Here is a 23,914-nt window from a genome sequence, read left to right on the forward strand (position 1 = left end):
TCAAGAAATGTGTAATATAAGGAAAGAGACCATGTACACTCAGACACCACACGCAAACACAAGTTGTAATAAATAATAGTTGCATGGGAGATAAGTAAGGGTTAGAAGAGTGAAGAGAAGCAAAAACTCGAGTGTAGTGGCTCATACCTATAGTCTGTATTTTGGGAGGCCAAGGCAGCAGGATCGCTTGAGGCCAAGAGTTAGAGTCCAGCTAGGGTAACATAGTGAGGCTCCATCCCTACAGGAAAAATATAAATAAATATTACCCCGCTGTGCTAGTGTGGAGCTGTAGTCCCAGCTACTCAGAAGGGAGAGGTAGGAGGATCACTTAAGCCCAGAAGTTCAAGGCTGCAGTGAACTACGATCATGCCACTGCACTCTAGCCTGGGTGACAGAGTAAGATCCTCTCTCAGAGAGAGAAAGAGAGAGTGAGGGAGAGAGAGAGAGATTGAGAAGTGCAAGATCACACTTTTGCAGTTCCTTTTTCTCCTTCTGGCACATTTTTCATTTTCAAGACCCCACGTCCTCCATATATGCTTTCCTGGCCCACCCATTTCCCTCCTCCCCTTACACAGATGGAGAACTTCCTTTCTGGTGTTCTCTCAGCACTCAGCACAGATTGCTAGTGCTTTTATGTGCTGAGCCTTTCCCTTCAACCTGGACTGAAAGAGGATGGCAATCTCGCTGAAGCTGTTTCTTTTTCTTCACAACATATAGGAAAATGTTGCCCCTTTTTGGAGGTAAGCCCTTTTGTTCTTAAAAATTCTATAAGAAAGAATGAGGGGAAAAGGACAAGAAGTTATTAAACTAAATTGAGGACAGGATAGGTATCTCTCTCCATGCTTGAAAATTAAAAGGATATATTAGAAAATTTGGTAGGCAGTTAATGATTTGGACCATCTGTAGTGGCCTCTGTAACATATAAAAGAATACAATCTCCTTTTCATTAATTTCCCATTGTAAATCATGCTGCAAAATAGCAACCATCCTTAGAGACTAAATCTTATGAGTCATGGCTTCATAATAATGCGACCCAGGTTTCATAGACATGTAACACTGAAATATTATATTTTTTTCCAATACTTTTGAACTAATCTATTTAAATTTGCAGTGAGGGAATATTTTGATATACTAACTACAGGGCATTTATTTCCCTATCAACTACTACCACTTATTTTGCATTGTTATTCACATTAAAATAGATCAGAGTGATCAATTATATGCACAGAACAGAAGTAGAAATAAAAACAAACTTCTTTAAACTTTTTGGAGAGAATTTAAGCATGAAAGCATAAGGTTTTGGCTTTTACAAGCTTGTTAACTCAGAAATCAAATGGCTAAGCCCCAAAAGGAGAAGCTTATATTAGAAAGAATACATGTGAAAGAAAATAAAAACGGATACATCTGACTCCGCTACTATAACCTAGAAACAGGTCCCAAACGATTAGAAAGTTTTGTGAGACCCTGGGAAAACACACACACACACACACACACACACACACACATGCACACACACACACATATGGACTGTCTAGGACCATGATCAGCAATGATTGATTGCCTCAAAGAGTGAGTGGGAGCTATGGCACAATCACAGACGTATCAATGAGTGCTAACTATGTGGAGGTTATAGTCCATCTCTGGCTGACATTAACAGGTTCAGCAGAAAGGATGTGCCATGTGCCAAGAACATCACTCAACCCTGTTCAAATTTTTGCTTCCAAATAAAATCCCTTTTTGCCCATAGTCCAGAACATTAAAACATTAAACAGGTACAATTTTGTCTGTTCCTCTTGGAAACATTTGACAACTTCTGGAGACAATTTTGATTGTCAGACCTTGGAGGGGGGAAGGTGTTGATATCTAGTGTGTAGATGCCAGCATTGCTGCTAAATATCCTACAATGCACCATGCAACTCTCCTACAACAAAATAATCAGCAAATTTTCTGGCCTAAAATGTCAGTAGTGCTGAGGTTAAAAACTCTGACCTAAAGCATGGCCCATAGTGAAGCAACTTTTGTTATGCCTACTCTATATTCAGACCATGATACACTAACATAAGGCTTGTAAAAAAGATAAATAAGACATTTTCTTCATCTTTATCTAGAAATTAAAGTGGAAAGAGGAGTATGCTCTGCAAATAGGAGATCAAATTCCCAGAAATAATTTTCTGTAAATTATTTTTAATAAAAACATTTTTGTTTCTTTTCTTTTTATATATGTATTTTTAAGAGGGAGGATCTCACTCTATCATCCAGCCTGGAGTGCAATGATACAATCTTGTCTCACTGCAGCTTTGAATACCTGGGTTCAAGCTGTTTTATTAAAATAAATACCTATGAGGAGATACACCTCTATGTAATACAATTTCTGCTGAATAACAAATTACTCCAAAGCTTAATGGCTGAAAACAACCAAGATTTATTTTCTCACGCTTTCTGTGGTCAGAAATTTGGAAGTGATTTGCCTGGATTTCTGTGACTCAGAGTCTCTAATGAGGTTTCACATAAGCTGTGAGTGAGAGCTGCAGACATATCAAGACTTAAGTGAGTCCAAAGGATCCACTAAGGTCACGCACGTGATTATTAGGCTTCAGTTTTTTTACTGGCTGCTGAACTGACAGCTTCGGATCTCAGCCATGAAGTACGGGCTTCTCCACAGGGCTGCTCAGGATATAGCAGCTGGCTTCTTCATGGCAACAGAGCGAAGGAGAATGAGGGAGGGAGGGAAAGAGAGAAACAGCGAGAGACAAAGAGTAAGCAAGTGCAAGATGGAAACAATGGTCTTTCGTAACCCAATATCAGAAGTTGAGCTTGTTTAGGTGATTGTTACTGTAGTTGTTGCTTGTTGTATATTCCTAAACCAAGCTAAAGCTCATTTCTTAGGTTTTGGCTTCTCTGCATATACAAATGTAGATATAAATTAGAACAGAATAGAAACAATAATTTCAATCTATTCTCAAGGGGAGGAATACACAAGAGAATGAAGACCAGGAGATAGAGATCAATGTGGGAACTGCACACCCTATTATATTGAATAAGATACTGAGATTCAATAGATGCAGTAAATTCATACAGATGTGAAAGGTGGATTGCTATTGGAACCTAGGAATCCCAGGACTGAATAATTAGCTCTTTATTCTTACAAATAACTTATGTAAATCACTTGTGTGCTGATTTATGTGTTCATAAATTGCATTACTTTAAATTATTAACAACATTATGATTATTTATTTTTTATCTCCCTGCATTAGTTAGGTTTAGGTTTCTCTGTGTATACAACAAGTAATAACTACAGCAATGATCACCTAAACAAAGTCAACTTTTTTTCCATCTCTGGAAAAAGAGAAGAGAAGTCTAGAGGTAGATAAGCCAAAGCAGGTAAGAAGGCTCCACGCTGTGATTCAGGGCCCCAGGCTCCTATCGTTCTGCTCCATCACTCTCTTTAGTGCTTCTATTTTCAAGTTCACTTCATGATCCAAGATGGTTGTGGGAATTCTAAAATATCATTGCATGACAAGGAAAGATGGAAGATAGAAGAAAAAGGTCCCGTTTTTTTCCAGTCAATTTTAGCTCCAAATGATCCAACTTTCTCAAAATTGTATATAATGTTTCCCTTTACATCTTATTGGCCATAACTAAGTCACAAGGCCATATCTAACTGTAAAGCAGATGGGAAAACATGGTTATTTATTCTGTGCAGCAACATGTTCAAGTATTTTTAAAGATTCTAACACTAAGATGGAAGAGAGTAGATAGCAAAGTAAGAAAATGGCTGTCTTTGCTTTTCTGTGTTATAAAAGAAATGCTTTCCCACTAAAAACTGTAAACAGTAAAGTAGAAAAATGAGATAAAATGATACCTATACTCCCATTTTCTCCAAGATAAGCATTTTTTTCTTTCTTTTTGTAAATATTTCTATTTTCAGTTTTTATGGGTTCATAGGAGTTGTACGTATTTATGGAGTAAATGAGATATTTTGATACAGTTATGCAATGTGTAACAATCATATCAGGGTAAATGTGGCATTCATCACCTCAAGCATTTATATTTTGTGGTACAAACCATCCATTTATACTCTTTTCATTATTTTGAAATTCACAACTAAATTATTATTATTGACTGTTATGCTTGCAAATATTAGATCGTATTAATTCTATATAACTACTCTTTGTACCCATCAACCATCCCCACTTTCCCTCCAAACCTCCAACTACCTTTTGCAGCCTCTGGTAACCATCAGCTTCTCTCTCTCTCCATGAGTTCAATTGTTTTAATTTTTAGTTCTCACAAATCAGTGAGAACACGTGAAGTTTGTCTTTTTGTGCCTGGCTTAAGTTAACATAATTGTCAGAAGTTCCATCCATGTTTTTGTAAATAACAGTATCTCATATATTTTATGGATGAATAGTGCACCATTGTGTATATGTGTCACATTTTCTTTATCCATTCATTTGTTGATGGACACTTAGATTGCTTCCAAATCTTGGCTATTGTGAACAGAGCTGCAATGAATATGGGAGTGCAGATATGTCTTCAATAAACTGATTTCCTTTCTTTGGGGTATATACCCAGCAGTGGGATTGCTGGATCGTATGGTAGCTCTTTTTAGTTTTGCGAGGAACCTCAAAACTGTTCTACATAGTAGTTTTACTAACTTACATTTTCATCAACAGTGTACAAGGGTTCTCTTTTCTCCATATCCTCACTAGCATGTATTATTGTCAGTCTTTTGGATAAAAGCCATTTTAACTGTAGTGAGATGACACCATACTGTAATTCTGATTTGCATTTCTCAGATTATTATATCAATGAAGTTAAACACTTTCTCATATACCTCTTTGCCATTTGTATGTCTTATTTTGAGAAATGTCTAGGCAGATATTGGAGAAAGGACAGTCTCTTCAATAAATGGTGCTGGGAAAATGATATCCACATGCAGAAGAATGAAACTAGATGCCTATGTCTTGCCATATACAAAATAAACTTGAAATGGATTAAAGACTTAAATCTAAGACCTCAGACTGAAACTACAAAAAGGAAACATTTGGAAAATTTCCCAGGACATTGCTCTGGGAAAAGATTTCTTGAGTAATACCCCACAAGCACAGGCGACCAAAGCAAAAATGGACAGATAGAATCACATCAAATTAAAAAGCTCTGCTCAGCAAAAGAAGCAATCAACAAAGTGAAGAGACAACCCACAGAATGGGAGAAAATATCTGCAAACTCTCCGTCTGACAAGGGATTGATAGCCAGAGTATATAAAGAGCTCAAACAACTCTAGAGGAAAAAAATTAGCTTATGAGTTAAAGACAGGTAAAATACCTGAATAGACATTTCTCAAAAGAAAACATACAAATGGCAAAAAGGTATAGGAAAAGGTGCTCGACATCACTGATCATCAGATAAATGAAAATCAAAACCACAATAAGGTATCATCTCACTCCAGTTAAAACAACTTTTGTCCAAAACATGAGCAATAGCAAATGTTGGCAAGGATGTTTAGAAAAGGGAATCCTCATTCACTGTTAGTGGGAATCTAAATTAGTACAACCACTATGGAAAACAGTTTAGAAGCTCCTCAATAAAGGATAAATAAAGCTACCATATGAGTCAGCAATCCCACTGCTACGTATACACCCCAAAAAAAGGCAATCAATATATTGAAGAGGTATCTGCGCTCCCATGTTTATTGCAGCACTAATCTGAAGTTAAGAACTTTGTAACTTCCCTATGTATTTTCGTCCCACGCTCTCCTCAATACAAAGCTTGAGGGTTGTTTCTTTTTATATTTTATATGAGGGGATGCTCTGGACTTACAAAAAATGAGAATAAAATAAAAAAGGGTGTGGAGTGAAGACAGGAAAGCTACACTCATTTTGAGGATTTATATGAGGACAAAGATGGCCAATTATGTCCTAAAATAAAGGAACTTGAAAGTAAATAGGATTGTTTATTGCAGTCAGCAGGGTGTTTTAGGATCTTTGTAACAATATATACATTATGATATGTCCCGGGAATTTCATCTGGATGATTAGAATATTCTACAAAAAGAGAAGACTAAACTAAAGTTTGATGATACACTAATGTTGACTATCCAGTCATGAGATAATGACACCGTAGAGAATGGTGGGTAAAGTGAAATGGAAGGAAAGGATGAAACAAAGTAACTTTGCAAAAGTTGGAAATGATGGGATGTGTGTAAGCTGGTAAACTGAATAAATAATTGATTATAAGATTTGTTTTCCTCATTTAAGGGTATGAATAAAATCAAATGATAAGTAGTAAAGTAGGGAGGAGAGAGATAAGCTATACATAATATTTAAGGAGATTTGAGGTTCATATAGATGAGAGTCAGGATCCCCACTAGGGATGGGTATGCACTGGAGACATGTTTGTTTGCTTGGGTGGTTTTGTTTTTGGTTTTGTTTTTGCTCTCAGCTTCAACTTTGTTCTTGCTTCAGTACTTGTTTGTGAAAGGACTAGTTCCATGATGAAGACCACTTGAAAATCACTGCAGCAATGTTGGTAGTAAGACAACTAGTGTCAGTTGCTGGTAGGATCCAGGGTGAGAAACTGAGTTAGCAGGTATATTATTTCATCTATGCAGAATACTGGCTTCATTGTTTGTAATGTTATTCAGATTCCTAACATTTCCCAAGAGTTATGTGAATAAATTTTTCTTCTCTTGCCAAATGCCAAATGATCAGTGTCTTATGTGGAATTAAAAATAATGGAGTAAATTACACTCAAATTGTTTTACCCATCTCTTAACTCAGAAGTCATTCTAGGTGTTGTGGTCTCCCCCCCCCTACCCCTGCTGACAATGGATAAGCAAATGCTAAAATTTTGTTTTTGTTTCTTGAAACAGAATCTCATCATGTTGCCCAGGCTGGAGTGCAGGGGCCCAATCTCGGCTCACTTCGACCTGCACTTCTGGGGTTCAAGCCATTCTCGTGCCTCAACCCCACGAGCTGGGATTACAGGCATGTACCACCACCCCCAGCTGATATTTGTATTTTTAGTAGAGACTGGGTTTCGCCATGTTGCCCATGTTAATCTTGAACTCCTGACCTCAGGTGATCTGCCTGCCTCAGTCTCCCAAAATTTTGGGATTACAGGCATAAGCCATCATGCCCAACCACAAATGCTGGCGTTTTGCCTGTTCTTGTTAAAACTCCAGAACTCAAATTCATCCTGCAATCAGAATTTGAAAGTTTTCCAAAAGGTCACTAAACAGCTGCCATAGATCTGGTCTTCTTCAATGCTACAGGGATCAGTGGATCAAGTATGATTGTTTCACTATTAGAGATGTAACTCTTTTAAAGTTGTATATTCTAGAAGTCTGAAAAAACTGAATTTGAGTCCCAACTCTCAAATAGAAAATTATATTGCTGTCTAACACATGGAGCTTTGGGAAGAATTAAAGAAAAACATGTATAAAACTTCTAGCTTGGATCACCAAACTAAGATAGTGTATAGGGTCAACTAGTAATTCCTAGTAACTATCAAGGGCCAAGTTAGGTATCTTATGCTCACGATATGTGAATCATAGAACATCCTGAAAAACAGGCTATGCAACCTTCACTCTACAAATCAGAAACTAATGCCTAGTGTGGCAAAGTAAAATTCCATTACTAACATAGTTAATGGTGGTGGGGAGGGGAAAACTGAGATGCAAATTCAGATTTGTAGAAATTCAAAGTCAGTACTCATTGCAATATGAAACTTATAGTCAACCTGGAATCTAAACTTTCCTATTATTATCATTAACCTCTAATTTAGCTAAAACAATAAATGTGATTATATAATACTTTATTATTATCATGTCTATTTTTTGGCAAACTGACATATATGGCAGAGTTAATAAGTATTTATTAAGCACCTAGTAGATATATTAGGTTCTGCACTAGTTTAGAAACATAGTAATATGACAAAATTTCCACAAATTTCTAAGATTTCCCAAATTTAAAAGTATGCTGAATTCAAATATTGGCGGCATTGTAGCAAAAAAATGGGTATTCTAATTTAAGATTTCTGGGTTATAAATTGGCAAATTAACTTTGGACAGTAATTAGGTGTTATCTACTATAATGAAAAACATTGAATATCTGATTCCTCTTTAGCTTCATAACCCAGATATCTTTTACATCTGGAAGAAGATATACATATAGATATTCATTGCAAGATTATTTACAATAGAAAAAAATATGATAAAACTCTAAAGTTCAGTGGAAAGGCAAAGGTTAATTATGTTTTATTAATGCTCTGGAATAATTTGGAGCAGTTACAAAGATGAGGAAGATTTATACAGAAAAAAATGCTAAGATATTGTTGAGATAAGAAAGTCTCAGAAAAATTTTTGTATCAACATTTGTTTGAAAAACAGAGTATTATATTTTTAACTTTCCTGTTTGCAAAATAGGAAACATCTGGATAGAGAGGTTAAATAAATTTCCAAGGGTCACACAGATACTTGAATTCAAACTTAGATCTATCTGATGGCTATAGACCATGCTTCACTGAAAAGAATCAGAGTTACTGGAAATGCAAAGAATATCAGAGATTGTTTAGTTCAGTGGCTTGTTCCCTGTACATCTAAGGGCCTGAGAAGGAGTTTCTTTGGTGTTTGCCCTTTCCCCCCGCCCACCTCTTTCTACTTTAACCAGAGAAGTTGCAAATGTTTATTGCTTTTTATTTCAGAGTTTGATGAAATAAAAAGTTTCCAGTGTTCTATTGCTATCTGAAATCCAGTACTTCAGATTAAAAATAAGGACCTTGAAGCCCAGAGAGTGAAACAAGGTTTCCCAGTTACAAAAAGAAGAGCTAGAAATCAGAACTTTGTCCTCCAAAGCCAGGGTGACTTCTAGTGTACCCTTCTGACGCTATTCATTCTTAGATCTTAGCCTACGTGCCTCTGTGAACAGTAAGAAGAACGTTACTACTAGAAAAACAGTGATGTACAGGGAATTATCTTAGGGAGGCATCGGGGACCAAACAAGGGAAACTTGGGACTAAAAAGGGAAAACTGAAACGCCAGATGGATAAGAAAGGGTGAGGAGACTTTCTTCAAAACATTTTTGCTTTCAACATCCATTTTCAGTGGTTCTGCTATTCTCCTGGAGCAGGAGTAAATTTTCAAAGGGGACTAATTGCACTCTCTTGGGGGAAAAAAGTAAGTGCTTCACAGTTTAATTGAATGTGGATAGATTAGTTTCCGCCGATGGTTTATTTGTCTTCTTTTAGTAATGGAGACTCACTGAAAATGAGCAGGCAATGAGCAGAGGAAACCGACTCTTAGATCCTAAGCTGATGGGTGCTTGGAATGTAAACACTGGTCTCGTGTCCTCTGTTGCAATTTCAGGACATATCTTTTTTCTTTCATTCATGCCTCATTATTAGTTCCTGTGGCCTTTGCTGACCACCCATATGTTTCAAATTCAGAAATACTTTATTGCAGTGTTGTATGAAAATACTGGACTAGAAAACAGGACACCTGCTTTAAATATGGGAGAAAATTGCTATTAAAGCCACAGCGTCTCCACTTTGTCATTTATAATGAGTTCACAAAAAAGTTGTTTAAATAATATTTATTTATTAATGTTTAGGAGCTATCACTGCTTTCTCTCTTGAGACACTTCTTTCCAGGTGAAAGGAGGTCAGGTAATGTACCTATTGGCTTCTCTCTGCCTCTTGACATACTGACCTTCCAGAACAGCAGAGTGATCTTATCTGATACCAGAAGAATACACTGGTCAGTCTCAGTGTAGCTCCTTCTTTTTTCATTGTAAGTCACGAATTCTCATTTTATCCTCTGGCAGCATATTTTTCTGCATCAAGCCTGACCCAGCTGGTATTGACTAAGACAGGGAGAGAGAGTCAGTCTAATTCTCGTGTTAGTTACTTGACCTATTTGTTTCTCATGCTATCCTACAACCAGTAATGCAGATAATAATTTGACCTTCATCTGCCACTCCTTTTTTTCTCTTTTATTTCCCTCTCTTTGTTTCTCAAACACTTATGAGGAAGATGTAAAGATGTGGCTCCTCCAAGACCTTTGCATCACCAATGTGTCAGTCATTCTTCTAGATTTGGGGATGCTATGGTGCCATTGACAGATAATAGCTTTTCAAATAGAGCTTTCCATCTGTGGAGGAAACAAACAACAAAAGCAATAAACAAATCTATAAGATGATTATTTTAAGATAATGTTAGGGACAGAATCTTTGACTGGACTTACTTCAGATTGAATAGTAATAGGCAGTTGAGCTAGTGTCTGAAAAGGGAGAAATAGTCAGACCTGTGAAAATTTGGGGAAAGAACTTTTCAGGCAGTGAAAAGAGCAAGTGAAAAATAATTTGACAGGTTCAAGGACCAAAATGAGCAAGGCTAATGTGACTGTGACAAAAGTGATGTGTGGGAGAAAATGTAGGGAAATTGAAACCAAGCGGTAGACAAAACCTTCCTACTCAAATGAAAGAAATGAAAGATAAATTATTTGAGAAAATATTATAGGCATGTTCTTGTCTTTTAGGTGATCAAAGAAAGGGAGGGATGTAGAGAGATAGGAAGATAGACTGATAGACAGGCATTCAGATCTTTCCTTAAAGTACTTTGGGAATATTACGAAGAACAATGAGTTTTATTACTGAAAGAGTGACATCTATTCTTTTTGCTTTTGTTTTACTTATGTTTTATGCTCAACATCAATTTTTCTTTCCACATTTTAATATTTTCATATGATCAAGCACAAATATAAGCAGCATGTCTCTATCAGTTTGTCACCTCCCTGTGTAATACACACACACACATATTCAGAGAGAGAGAGAGAGAGAGAGAGAGACTGAAAGAGGGAGAACCTGAGGATCTCTGGGGATTTGAAAGAGATAGACAACTGATAGCTGGAAATCACAACAATGTCTGGGTTGTTTTAGGTACATCTCTATCATCAATCAGGGATTTGAACAAGCCTTCCTGACCTTAATATTTTTATGAAGTAAAAATAAGAGAAATCCCTGTGATATGGTTTGGCTGTGTCCCTACCCAAATCTCATTTTTAATTCTCTGTGTTGTGACAGGGACCTAGTAAGAGATAATTGAATCATTAGGGCAGATCTTTCCCATGCTCTCCTCATGAGAGTGGGTAAGTCTCACAAATCTGATGGTTATTATAAGCGGGAGTTTTCCTGCACAAGCTCTCTTTGCCTGCCACCATCCACATAAACTGTGACTTGCTCCTTCTTGCCTTCCACCATGATTATGAGGCTTCCCCAGCTATGTGGGACCATAAGACCAATTAAACCTCTTTGTTTTATAAATTGCCCAGTCTTGGGTATGTCTTTATCAGCAGCATGAAAATGGACTAATACAGTAAATTGGTACCAGTAGAGTGGGGTGCTGCTGAAAAGATACTCAAAAATGTGGAAGCGACTTTGGAACTGGGTAACAGGCAGGGGTTGGAACAGTTTGGAGGACTCAGAAAGACAAGATGTTATGGGAAAGTTTGGAACCTCCTAGATACTTATTGAATGGCTTTGCCCAAAATGCTGATAGTGATTTGGAAATAAAGTCCAGGCTGAGGTGGTCACAGATGGAAATGAGGACGTTGTTGGGAACTGGAGCAAAGGTGACTCTTGTAATATTTTAGCAGAGACTGGTGACATTTTCCCCCTGTCCTAGAGATTTCTGGAACTTTGAACTTGAGTGAGATGATTTAGGATATCTAGTGGAAGAACTTTCTAAGCAGCAAAGCATTAAAGAGGTGACTTAGGTGCTGTTAAAGGCATTCAGTTTTGTAAGGGAATCAGAACATAAACGTTCAGAAAATTTGCAGCCTGACAATGTGATAGAAAAGAAAATTCCATTTTCTGAGGAGAAAGTCAAGCTGACTGCAGAAATTTGCATAAGTAATGAGGAGCAGAATGTTAATCTCCAAAACAATGGGGAAAATGTTCCCAGGGCATGTCAGAGGTCTTCACAGCAGGCCTCCCATCACAAGCCTGGAAGCCTAGGAGAAAATGGTTTCCCAACCCAGACCAGGGTCCCCATGCTGTGTGCATTCTAGGACTTGGTGTCCTGCATCCCAGTCATTCCAGCCATGACTAAAAGGGGCCAAGGTACAGCTTGGGCTGTTGCTTCAGAGGGTGGAAACTCTAAACTTTGGCAGCTTCCATGTGTTTGTTGAGCCTGTGAGTGCACAGAAGTCAAGAAATGGGGTTTGGTAACCTACATCTAGATTTTACGTGATAAAGACATACCTGAGACTGGGCAATATGGAAATGCATGGATGCCCAGGTAGAAGTTTGCTACAGGGGCAGGGACCTGTGGAGAACCTCTGTGAGGGCAGTGTGGGAGGGAAATGTGAGGTGGGAGCCCCAACACAGAGTCCCTACCGGGGCACTGCCTAGTGCAGCTGTGAGAAGAGGGCCACAGTCCTCCAGACACCAGAATGGTAGATCCACTGACACCTTGCACTCTGCTCCTGGAAAAGCCACAGACCTCAATGCCAACCATGAAAGCAGCCAGGAGGGGGGCCATACCCTGCAAAGCCACAGGGAGCTGCCCATGACCATGGGAACCCACCTCTTGCATCACTGTGATGTGGATATGAGACGTGGAGTCAAAGGAGATCATTTTGGATCTTTAAGATTTGACTGTCACACTGGATTTCAGACTTGCACAGGGCCTGTAGCCCCTTTGTTTTCACCAATGTCTCCAGTTTGGAATGGCTGTATTTATCCAATGCCTATACCTCCGTTGTACCTAGGAAGTAACTAACTTGCTTTTGATTTTACAGGCTTATAGGCAGAAGGGACTTGCCTTGTCTCAGATGAGACTTTGGACTTGCGGACTTTAGAGTTAATGCTGAAATGAGTCAAGACTTTGGGGGACTGTTGGGAAGGCATGACTGATTTTTAAATGTGAGGCCATGAGATTTCAGAGGGGCTGGGGCAGAATGACATAGTTTGGCTGTGTCCCTACTCTAATCTCATCTTGAATTCCCACATTTTGTGACAGAGACCTGGTGGGAGGTAATTGAATCATATGGGCAAGTCTTTCTCATGTTGTTCTCATAATAGTGAGTAAGTCTCATGACATCTGATGGTTATTACAAGGGAGGATTTTCCTGCACAAGCTCTTTTTTCCTGCTGCCATCTACATAAGGTGGAACTTGCTCCTCCTTGCCTTTCACCATGATTGTGAGGCCTCCTCAGCCATGTGGAACCGTAAGTCCAATTAAATCTTTTTTTTTTTTTTTTTTTTTTTTTTTTTTGGAAATCACCCAGTCTCAGCTATGTCTTTATCAGCAGCATGAAAATGGACAAATACACCCTACTATTCCTTTATCTTAACTATCCAAAGGACTTAAATACTTTTGATTCTATCTCTGAAACTTTTTTTTTTCAAATTATTGCCCTCTTTTATCTCCATATTAACTAGATAGAATCTTTCTGATCATCTTCCTATTTTTTTCTATATTATCTGCCTTTTCATCCACTTTATTCCACAATTTTTGGAGATATAATAACAATGCAGCATAGAAAGTGGAGGACAAAGAAAAATGATCAAGAACAATATTAATGTATGCAGCTCATTTAGCCAACAAACAGCACAATGCTCCTGTGAATTTATTCATTCTCAGAACAGTAGGTTGAGAAAGGTGGAGTAAACATACTTAATTCTGCAGTGTTGACATTGAGTGGGAGCCAAAGTCTTGAGCTATTTGAAATAGCAGGCCATATATGGATGGTATGAGAAATGTTTTTTTTGGTGGCCCACAGAGTTGCATTTTGTTTTTTAATAAATTAGATTTTGAGTTTTAAATTTGAGGAAATTTCACACAACCATCAGTCAGCCTCTTTTTTAAAAATGAGAAGATCAGGCATATACGGCCTGACTTTTTGCATGATAATGACTATTTGGCACTGAGTAGAAGTTGTCCCCTTTGGAGAAGATACGCAGACTCATGACTTTGTTCATCACTACCCTGCTCACTCCATGAATTTATATTTTCTTTGTTGCTCTTATAGGACACGGACTTTATGACTTATGACTTAAGAGAACGCTGAATGAGTTCAATAAATTGGTAAGGTAATTACATTAGGTAGCCGTGGCCTTCTATACTTTCCTCTCATTCTATTTGCCCTACAGCCATTCACAAACCCCAGATATGCTCCAGTTTCCTCATCTGCAATATGAAGATTATAATATTGACCTAAGTAGTTTAAAGTATTGAAAGCTCACTGGAAAGCAATTTAGAGTTTAATTACTAAGTAGCTATTGCTGAAGAAGATTTGACTGAAATTATTGAAATAGTGCTAGGATTTCTACAATAAGAACTGATAATCTGGAGTTAAAGCTGCCTTCGTCAGTATAATGGGCCTCTGTTTTGGAAGATTCCAGGCATCTATATAACCTTCTTTTGATACAATAGTGATTTTTTCATCGGAGAAGAAACCTTTCCTTCATAAGAATTCACTTGGTTTATTTGTGGTGGTGTTGAATTCACCTCTAGCATTAGGAGTATCAGACTTGAACAATTTAAGGCATTGTAACCCTCTCTCATTTCCGTCCCTCATACACACAGTGTGCTTACTTCAGACATGGTCATGTGGGTATACAAACTGGAACTAATGATGCAGATAACATACTCATGGGATTTTCGTTGAGATGGTTAAAAAATCATTTGACTCTGATTCCTGTTTATACTTGAGGTAGTGAGGATGGAACTTTGGACTGCCAGGGGCCACCTCATAGAGAAAGCCTGAAAGAAAGTGCATCTAACACAAGTCAGAGAAAGCCAGCTGAATGATGGATGGGTATAAAGAAGAGAGGGACAAACCCCACAATATTGTTTGAACACGGATTAAACTGTTTCTGAATTTAGTGCTTACCCTGCACATTCCAGTATCAATCCTTCTCTCGCACTCCCCACTTTGCTTGATGAATACGTTTAAATTTGTTTCTGTGAATTGTAAAGTAGTAAAGTATAGATTGCAGATTAATCCTTATCTATGCTGATATCTATCTATCTATCCGTCTATCTATCTCTCTATCTATCTATCTATCTATCTATCTATCTATCTATCTATGCATTTATCTATCCATCTATCTGCAGCATCCAAATTTAGTCATTTCAACATTATCGTTTATTAAACTGGGTCACTTGAATAACCCACATTTTATCTATTTCTGAATATGTTTTGTTTCCCCAAAATAAGACGTAGGAATTTCCATGTAATTTTAGTATTCATCTGAACTATTGGAGGAAGGAAGAATTCATACGTAATAAATAGTCTAGGTTATTCTAGGAACTTTCAATGCCTTTGATTCAGAGAATACACAAAATGGCACAAATCTTTGAAGACATCTCAGTCTTCACCAACTCAACCTCAGTAAACTTCAACACAAATCAGCCCATTTTCTGAATACTTGAGAAAACTTCAGTATGAGTTCTGTATTAGATAATATGGAATTATTATTAATATGTTAGACTTGGTAACAGAATGTTGAGTAGAAAATGATTTTGATTCTTAGGCAATGCACACTGAAGCATTTAGAGAAGTATCATGATGTCTGCAAATTATTTTCAAGTTTGTTTGTTTTAAAATACATATATATATACTGATATTAGTACAAAAATTTTGTTTTCGAAAATGACTCTCCACCATGAAAAATGCTTATGTTCAGTTCTTCAGTTCTAGAAGGGCATGGAAGAAACCTGATGATGTACCATTATCTCCTTGTCCACAGTGATTGTTTCAGGATTGGCATGAGACTTGAGGTCAATGAGATACATTTCGACTTTTACTTGCTATACTTTGAGCTTGTGAGTCAAGAGAGGGCAACAATTTTGCCAGTTTACAATGAGGACCTCCATGAAAATGAAGTTAGCAAAGAAGAAAATGGAATGGAGAAATAGAAAGAAACTGATAACTGATGAAATTGTTTGACTCCCAGGAACCAGCCGAGTCTAAAATTTCCCCGGAATCTTTAATTTATACAAGCTAATACTTTCATGTTTCTGCTTCATCTAGTTTGAGTTGATGCCCTTTGCAGTTGGAGGACTTCTTGCCAATACATTACAACATCAGCACTTTTGCTATGGTATTTAGCCTTTGAGTTGACAGTCCATTATGTTGTGTATGAATGACCTGTAGGAATTAGTCTACTTTCATTCAGCCAAAATACAAATTATTTAAGAACATAGACCATCCATGCCTTATAGTCCTGAAATGTTACCCACTGGCTCTTTATATATTATACAGTAGATATTATATAGATGACATTTGCTAATAAGTATTTATATATTAATCGGGAATAATTGTGGATGGTTGCACTTTGTTGAATTGTATTTGATGAATGAACTAGTGACACAAGAGGAGAAAACTGTCCTCCACCCCCAACACACACAAATACCTGCTATCTGTACCAGTAGTATTCAGAAGTCCAATTTGTTTATCTTTGTGGTAATCACTAATATTCATAATATTCAATAACAGGTAACAAAAGTTAATGAACACTTTCTATACACCAGGTACTGTGCTGGGTACTTTTTGTGTATCATCTCATAACTACCTATGAGATAGTCAAATAACTACCCTTTAATGAAATAACTACCCTAACTAATGTATTATTCTCCTCCTTTTGCAGATAAGAAAATGTGAGGCTGATTGTAATTAAAGGATTTTCTCAGTAATTTTGAGTAGTGATACTGGGACTCAAACCCAGGTCAAACCCTATATTCCAAAGACTGTGTTTTGAAACAAGTCCATGAATAAGTTTACAATAAACATAAATTCAACCACCAAAGATTTCATACTTTATCAAATAAGATATACATTTAAGTCAGCCCATTCCAATTGTTCTTCCAAGTTTGGCAAAAATATATCTAATATTTTATGCCTAATCTGGTAACAGAGAAATACTAAAATTTAGCTTTTATTTATGTAGATTTGGTTCTTTAAAAGTCTGAAAATTAAATCTCTCTGGTTTTGGATTCTGTTTTTGTAAGAATTAGAAAGAGAGTGTTTTATAAAACAGTGTCTTGGTTAAATTATTCGGAGTAACTGATCTTAATTTCTTCAGAGGTCCTCATTAGCTCTAAGTTTCTTATAGTTTATGAAATTATCTAACATGAGAGTTCTTTATTTTGTAAATAAATTAGAAATATCCATTAGGGTGATAGAATGCTCATCTAGAAAGGACAAAATAAAACTGCATTGATTTTTTTATAAAGGAAAAAGAAGTATCAACAGTCCCAGAAAAACTGATGTATTTATTGATCTAAGAGATGACTCATGTTCACCAAATGCATTGAATGCTATTTCTTATGTGATATTTAAATTATGGCTCTATGATTGACTTTTTAAACATAAAACAAATGTTTTGTTTCATTTATTAACCACTAAGTATACATTCTTGTTATGGGAATTCTAGTTCATTTTCAACTATTAGGCAGTGTGTATCAGCTTTTTGACCTTAAGGAATGAATATATCTAATGATTACACCGAAATTAAAAATATTTTGAAATATCTGGAAGGAAAAAAAATTAAAAGTAAAAATAAATAAAATTTTAAATCCAGGGAAGTTTATTCTGAAATATTTTAAGAGTTAAATCTTATTTTCCATTTTTTAAAGAACAGTTGGTTCCTGAAACAGAGAAATAAAAAGATGCCACAAAACCCCTATGAATATTAAAAGGTCAAAATTGATTGTGTGAAGTTATTTTTAACCATAGTTTGAAATATCTTTAGCAATCAAGAAGACAGGAGATTTATGCTTCTACTTTTATCTCAGATGATACAAAACCAAAAACTGGCATTAAGTTTTTGTTATTAATTGCAGTGTAATGTGTATTTATAAAGTTCTTCTCTAAGAATTATCCATAATGAAAAGAATTTCCAGAGGCCCAAAAAAAAGGAGAAAGTGAAAAATTACAGAAGAAATGGTTCTGTACTCTGTTTAGCTTGTTACCATAAATTGACTTTCCCGTTTTAATACCAAAGTAGAGAATTTCTTAACAAAGTTTAGGGAGATTATGGATTCTTTATCTATGTAATTAAACCAATTTCATAGTCTAAAGTTTGAATGACAAAGCTAGACTCTAGCACAATGCAAAGCGGCCAACATTTATGTAAAGATAACGACCATAGAAAAATCTGATTAAAGGAGGTTTTTAAACGTTGATTTTAAAACTTTATGGGGTATGAAGCAAATGCCAAAAGAAAATGAGTCCTGTGAGTGTAAGCCTTGGATGAAAGGATTATGACTTACATGTCATCTGTCTTTCTAATTGAGTAGGTGTTTACGAACATGATAGAACAATATTATTTCTCTATAGGAATACGGATTACAAAGAGAGCCATGCTCTTTCAAAAGGCCTTGTGAACATCTTCATAAGATTACTAGACCCCAGATTCATTATCTCCGTTGTAAATATAAGAAAACCTAATTCAAAGCAGGACCAAAAAAAGAGAAGGAGGCTGTCAGAGATCTATGCTGAGAATATGTATTAGGGCAGGTGTAGAAATTGTCCAGAGATAAACAAGAAAAATCAGTGATTCCGATCAGTGGATCATATGAATCCTGCAGGATTTAAATTACGAAATTTTTAGGTGTACATTTCTTTTATTTAAGATCGATATTTGAAACCTAATGTTTTTGAAACAAAGAGAGATAAAGTAATAGATGCAAAGCACTTGCTTTATAGAATTATTTAATAGTTAATTTTCCTAATATCACAATATAGACTGCAATTAACACATAAACGTGTATACAAATTTCAAAACCAAGTCTACTTTACTAGCTAATCAAAACTGCTAGTATGGAGCAATTTGTGTGCAAAATGCACTGTTTTAAGTATGCAACATACATTAAGTAATATAATCATTATCCTCAAGTGGTCGCTATTATTTCCCCAGTTTATACGTTTAGACACTGGGTGATTAACTGTACCACACATTCAGTTCATAAGTGGCAGGAAGGAGCTTTGAACTCAGACATGTTCCAGAGCCTGTGTTCTTTTATGTATTTTATTTTATTTTTATTTTTTGGAAACAGAGCCTCACTTTGTCACCCAGGATGGAGTGCAGTGGTGCGATCTTGGCTCACTGCAAGCTCTGCTTCCCAGGTTCACGCCATTTTCCTGCCTCAACCTCCCAAGTAGCTGGGACTACAGGTGCCCGCCACCATGCCCAGCTAATTGTGTGTGTGGTTTTTTTTTTTTTTTTTTTGGTATTTTTTAGTAGAAACGGGGTTTCACCGTGTTAGCCAGGACGGTCTCGATCTCCTGACCTCGTGATCCACCCACTTCGGCCTCCCAAAGCGCTGGGATTACAGGCATGAGCCACCGTGCCCGGCCCAGAGCCTGTGTTCTTAACCACGATACTGCACTGCTTTGCTCACAAATGGGAAACACTGTTTTAAAAATAATATCTCACAGGGTTGATTCTGCCTATCTGGTGTTTGCCAGGAACAAAAATGTCATAGTGACACTTGTAGAATTTATATACATTTAGCATCTTTTTAAGATGACTATGAAAGGATCAGCCATTAGAATATTCACTCTAAAACCAAAACCAAGGTGAGAAATTACAGAAAGAATGTAGGTATATAATAAAAATTTTCTGAATATATATATATACACACACACACATATATTCTGTACATATATATGTTTTTAGGTGTACATTTCCTCTGTTTAAAATAGATATCTGAAATCCTCATTTATTTGAAGCAAAGATAAAGAAATAGATGAAAAGCACTTGTTTTACAGAATTATTTAATAGTTTTACAGAATTATTTAATAGTTAAATCCCATGTTTATATGGAATACATAGAGATGAATTTCAAAAGCATCCTATTAAGTGAAAGAAGCCAGAGGCAAATGACTGCATACTATATGACTCCATTTATTTGAAAGAATAGAGAAGTCAAGGCTATAGTAACAAATGCAGATCAATGACTTCCAGGAGACTGACATATGGAAAAAGACTGAGAATGAGCAGGAGGAAAACTCTGGGGGTGATGGTAGTGCTTTCTATGTTGAGTGTGATTCTCTCTCCTTCTGTATGTAATATATATACACACACATACATGCACATATACACTCATTGAAATATATATGGGCCAGGCACAGGGTTTCATGCCTGCAATCTCAGCACTCTGGAAGGCTGAGGTGTGCAGATCCATCGAACCCAGGAATTCATTTTCTGCCATTTGTATATTCTGGTTCCTTCTGATCCCTTATTATATTCTGTTCCTTTATTTTCTGAAAGGTAGAAAATAAAAGGATATTTTGGATGAAAATCACCTTTTATATGATGAAGTAGCTTATCGAATCTTCATAAATTAAGAAATAACAGTGTGTGACTTGTCTCAAAAGAAGACATTTATGCAGCCAACAAACATATGAAAAAAAGTTCATCCTCACTGGTCATTAGAGAAATGCACATCAAAACCACAATGAGATACCATCTCATGCCAGTTAGAATAGCGATCATTAAAAAATCAGGAAACAACAGATGCTGGAGGGGATGCGGAGAAATGGGAATGCTTTTACACTGTTAGTGGGAGTGTAAATTAGTTCAACCATTGTGGAAGACAGTGTGGTGATTTCTCAAGGATCTAGAACCAGAAATACCATTAGATCCAGCAATCCCATTGCTAGGTATACACCCAAAGGATTATAAATCATTCTACTATAAAGACACATGCACATGTATGTTTATTGCGGCACTATTCACAATAACAAAGGCTTGGAATCAACCCAAATGCCCATGAATGATAGACTGGATAAAGAAAATGTGGCACATATACACTATGGAATACTATGCAGTCATATAAAAGAATGAGTTAATGTCCTTTGCAGGGACATGGATGAAGCTGGAAACCATCATTCTCAGCAAACTAACACAAGAATAGAAAACCAAACACTGTATGTTCTCACTCATAAGTGGGAGTTGAACAATGATAACACATGGCCACAGGGAGGGGAACATCACACACCGAGGCCTGGCAGGGGGAGGGGGGTAGGGTAGGGATAGCATTAGAAAAAATATCTAATGTAGATGACGGGTTGAAGGGTGCAGCAAACCGCCATGGCACACGTATACCTATGTAACAAACCTACATGTTCTGCACATGTATCCTAGAACTTAAAGTATAATTAAAAAATAATAATAATAAAGTAAATTATAATGCTTTCCTAGAGCTTCTGGGTACTACTTCAAGTTTGGAGCAATTTTGCAATCCTAATCTGACATTACACTTGTCTTGCCTATTCCATCACTTCACATCAGTTGACCTTAAGGTCACTGTGGCATAATTCAGGCTTACAAAATCTTTTTCAAAAGAAGGATTGAAAACAGCAAATTTAAGATAACTTTGAGCCAGATTTGAATGTTAGTTAATAGTATTGCGTACTTAGGATACAGATGTCATTCTTAGTCCAGGGACGCTTTTATTATCTCCTATGAACTTTTAATTTTACAGAAACAAAAGTAAAGAAATATTATTAAAACTTTGTCAAGAAGACAGAAAGACCAATGTCTTCAGTAAAAATTATATATTTAGCTAACTAAAAGCTTATACTCACCATGCTTTGAATGCTTATTCTGACCTTAATTTAATTTCTTCTGTCAATGGCTTTTTGTTAATGCAACGGGCATTTCATTTATCAACAGCTAACAATTCATATATTTACAGGGGTTTAGTTCATTTCTATTCTAATATGTAACAGTTGGGTGGCCTAGAAAAATAAAGGGTGCCCTAAACCTTAAAAAGTCAAACTTGACGGTAAGAAACAATTTTTTATCAATGAAAACAAAGCAAAACAAAATTAGAGAAAAATTATGTATCTTAAAATGAGATAAATTAATACTTAAAATTAAAAAGTAATATATAATGAACCTAATGGAAAAAAAGTATAGTGAGTAGTTTCAACAAGTGAAACCATGATTCCATTGACTATCAAATATTCAAGCAGTTTCACTAAAATGACCGATCAGAGCAGAATTAAAAGACTTAAATTTGTATAGTTATACATTATAGATAGGTGTTATATGTATACATATCTTATTATACAAATAATAAATGATATTATAAATAATATTTAGGATTTTGGGCCATTCAAATTAGAGGCTTTTAAATATCTACATCAATAAAATTGAATATTTTACTGATATTTTAAAGATTTTAGAGAGATGCATTCATTCATCATAAAGTGTTAAAATGACACATGGAAGTCACTGAAATAGTTAAGTGTATCTGTCATTTTCATCACCATTGAAATAATATGTTGCTCATTTATTATTGAAGAAACTTTAAAAGATGTAAATACCGTGGATTTTTCCAGTCATTTTCTCAGATTTTGTTCCTCCATTTTAAGATTATATCAATTTTATTTAAGTTAGATAGATATATTTTCTTTTTTAAGAAATTGATATTTAATATAATTGAGTAAAAATAATTTGCCTTAGTTGTAAAAGGTTAGCAGATTTTTATGAACAAGTACATCTAGAAAATTCCATCCAGATGAAGACAAAGATTATTTCTAGCATGATGAAAGCTTTCCTTGTCCCCTATCAAAATCAATACACCTCATCCACTGCCCCTAAAAGGCAGCACAATTCTGAATTTTTAAATTAAATGTTAATATCACTGGATTAAAAATTTGCATTAATGATATCATATAAATCTTTTATATCTGCCTATTAATAGTCAATTTTTATCAATTTCCAAAAAGAAAATCTATTTGCCTAATGATTATGATTTTGTTGACTCATATATGAATGTGGTATATCTCTCCACTTATTTTGATTTCTTTACATTGTAAGAATAAAATTTAATATTTTAGATTAAATTTATTACTACATATTTACTGTTTTGATATTACTACAACTAAAGCATTTTAGTATTTGCTAATATAAATATACACTGTTATCCAGGTAACTATTTGATATTTACTTAGTTCTAAAAGTTTTCCATTAGACTCCTATAGAACTTTCTCCAGCCTCAATATGATATGTGAAAAAAAGACAATTTTATTTCTACTTTTCAAATCCTCTACATAGCTATTTTTCTTTACATTATTGTTTTGGCTAGGACTTCATCATGTTGAATTCAGTAGAGACCGAGTACTGAACTCAGTATAAATATTCTCAACAATGTGTCAATGTATATAATGTTTACAATAAGCATTTTATAAATATTCTTTATTAGATAATTTTTGTTTCCTATATTTCCAGTTTTCTGAGTTGTGAGATATTATTTTTTCTATCTTTCTGGATTCAGTTAGCAAATATTTAGTTTTGCACTCTTAGGTCTGTATTTATAAGAGAGATTAACATGTAATTATCTTTTTTTATAATGTCCTGGCCTCACAAAATAAGATAACATATAAACTTACTGTTTCCATTGTGTGAAAAAGATTTTTTAAGATGATTTCATTTTTCTCTAAAACATTTGGAACAACTCACCAGTGAAACCATTTGTGCTTGGAGGTCCCTTTCTAAAAATGCTTTTGATCTTTTGTTAACACTATCGAACTGACAGAATTTTGTTTCTTCCAAGTTTGGTAAATTTTCTTTTTCAAGAAAGGTAGGCATTTCAGTTAATAATCAAGTTTTGGGGTTTTAAGTTGTTCATCATATGCTTTTATTATTTTTCTATTATGTGTAAGATTTATAGTGATACGACTGTTTTCATTCCTAATATTGGCATTTGTGTTTTCTCTCTTTTTTCTTGATGAGTATTTCTAAATATGCAAATGTTTAATATCTTCAAAGTAATTAAGACTGTTTGATTTTCTATAATGTATTTGTGTTATTCCATTAATATTTTTGCTTTTATTCACATGTACACTGCTTATAAATTTCTTTATGGTTTCTTGAAATAGATATTTAAATA

At 35.5% G+C, this 23,914-nt stretch overlaps 1 long non-coding RNA gene across 1 annotated transcript in view; it reads left to right on the plus strand.

Moving 5' to 3' along the window:
• The first annotated feature begins 663 nt into the window (after positions 1–663).
• The window catches only part of LOC105529501, a 93,190-nt gene continuing 69,939 nt past the window's right edge, over positions 664–23,914 (plus strand). Inside the window, exon 1 of the long non-coding RNA XR_001004520.1 lies at positions 664–740. This is a non-coding gene — a long non-coding RNA (uncharacterized LOC105529501). The remainder of the gene's footprint in view (positions 741–23,914) is intronic.

This window comes from Mandrillus leucophaeus, unplaced genomic scaffold (genome assembly GCF_000951045.1).
Source record: "Mandrillus leucophaeus isolate KB7577 unplaced genomic scaffold, Mleu.le_1.0 Scaffold77, whole genome shotgun sequence".
Lineage (NCBI taxonomy): Eukaryota > Metazoa > Chordata > Mammalia > Primates > Cercopithecidae > Mandrillus > Mandrillus leucophaeus.